The sequence below is a fragment of the Dipodomys ordii genome, unplaced genomic scaffold (assembly GCF_000151885.1).
Source record: "Dipodomys ordii isolate 6190 unplaced genomic scaffold, Dord_2.0 Scaffold50, whole genome shotgun sequence".
Lineage (NCBI taxonomy): Eukaryota > Metazoa > Chordata > Mammalia > Rodentia > Heteromyidae > Dipodomys > Dipodomys ordii.
In genome coordinates, this window is record NW_012267266.1 from 3,944,926 (window position 1) to 3,947,368 (window position 2,443).

Consider the following 2,443-nt stretch of genomic DNA (forward strand, 5'->3'; position numbering starts at 1 on the left):
GGGTTCGATTCCTCAGCACCACATAAGCAAAAAGAAAAAAGCTGGAAGTGGCGCTGTGGCTCAAGTGGAAGAGCACTGGCCTTGAGCTGAAGAGCTGAGGGACAATGCTCAGGCTCAGAGTTCAGGCCCCACGACCGGACCAAAAAACAAAAAACTATGAGGGAAGCTCTGTGTGTGCGCACATGCATGTTTGTATGCTGATCCTTGAGCTTTCACCCAGGGCTGGGCACTGTCCCTGAACTTTTGTGCTCAAGGTTAGTATCCTATCACTTGAAACACAGCTCCACTTCCAGCTCTTTGTTGGTTTATTGGAGATAAGAGAGTCTGCCTGGCACCAGTGGCTTACGCCTGTAACCCTAGTTAGGAGGCTGAGATCTAAGGATCATGGTTCCAAGCCAGTCTATGCCGTAAAGTCTATGATGATCTTATCTCCAATTAAGCACCAGAAAACGAAGTGGTGGTGTGGCTCAAAGTGGCAGAGTACTAGCCTTCAGCCAAAAGAGCTCAGGAACAAGGTCCAGACCTGAATTCAAGGTGTAGGACTAGCACAAAGAGAAAAAAAAGTCTCACAGGCTTTTCTGTCTGGGCTGTCTTGAACTGTGATCCTCAGATCTCAGCTTCCTATGAAGCTAGGATTACAGGTATGAGCCACTGGCACTAGTTACATCATGCTCTTGCTTGGCTTTTTCCACATAAGACTGGTGCTCTACAACATGAGCCAGATCTCTACTTCCAGGGAGATGTTTTTTGACTCCACAATTCTGGTAGAGAGCATTCCCAAAATAACTTTTCTTCCATTGTGAGGTGTTATCATCTAATGACAATTACATAGAACACTGTAATAGAAAAGATTTCATGCATTTCCTAAAAATGACTATAGATGTGTGAGTGCTCCTGAAAGTGTTGACTGGCATAGAAAGATATATTCATGACCTATCAAATATGCAAGAGTACAACTTGCCTAAAATTACATACTGTCAAATTAGTATTACTAAAAACTCCCTTTACTAATTTTTCTAATAAGGCACCTTTAAAGGACAATCTTCAACACTGTCCCTTGCTGGGGTTTGAACTAAAGCCTTATTATGCTTGCAAGACAGGCAGGCACTCTACCATCTGAGCTACACAGTCTTCAAAGAGAAAATTTTTTTTCATCATTTCAATTATGTATCAATTATGAGAAAGGTTTCACCATGTTATTTCACACATACTATGTTATCCTTTAGTCACACTAGCCTCCTGTTTTCTTTTCTGTATTATATAACAGTTCCTTAGACTCCTTATGCAATTTTCATGCATAGACACAATACACTCCAAAATTATTCATACTCCATCACTCTATTTTTTTTTTTGGGGGGTCTAGTCGTGGGCCTGAACTCTGGGCCTGGGCGCTGTGCCTCAGCTCTTCAGCTCAAGGCTAGCGCTCTATCACTTGAGCCACAGTGCCACTTCCGGCTTTTTTTTCCTGCTTATATGGTACTGAGGAATCGAACCCAGGGCCTCATGCATGCAAAGCAAGCACTCTACCACTGAGCCACCTTCCCAGCCCCCTCCATCACTCTAAAGAGACAAATTTTAAGTGTCTTTCTCTTTTTCTTGGAATGAAAAATGGGAAAGGATTCTTAGTATACTACTTAGAACCTTCAAGGAAAATTGATGTTGTATTATAATGTACTATATACCTTCTGCAAGAGGCTAATTTCTCGTTTAACAGATCTTCATGGAAGTGACTTAAGTTTTATTTACATATGATTCTTTCATCAGTATATACCTCTTTTCATTGGGGTCCTAATCCATAGTCACTTTCAATTCTAAAAGCATACAGTTGGTCAGCCAGGCACTGGTGGCTCACACCTAAATCCTAGCTATTCAGGAGGCTGAGACCTGAGGATTATGGTTCAATCCAGTTGCAGCAGCAAAGTCCATGAGACTATCTCCAGTTAACTAGCAAAACAGCTGGAATAGAGGCATATCTCAAGTGGTAGAACACCAGATGTAAGCAAAAAAAGCTGAACCAGAATATGAGAACCTTGTTGGGCACCAGTGGCTCACACCTGTCATCTTAGCTACTCAGGAGACTGAGATCTGAGGAATGTGGTTCAAAGCCAGCCCGGGCAGTAAAGTCTGTGAGACTCTTCAATAAACCACTAGAACTAGAAGTGGTGCTGTGGCTCAAGTGGTAAAGCGCTCGCCTTGAGCTGAAGAGCACAGGGACGCCCCGGGGCCCAAGCTGAGTTCAAGCCCCACAACTGACCAAAAAAAAAAAAAAAAAAAGAACTTAATGTCTATATTCATATTAGGTATCCATCTCAAGAGCTGATATTTTTCATTCTTTTCCTTTTGACTCATGGATCTGAAAAGTTGGTTGACTGTGGATTAACTGTCTTGTTTTACTCTTTTAAACTAAGCTTCTTTGCTCAAGGCTAGCACTCTACCACTTGAG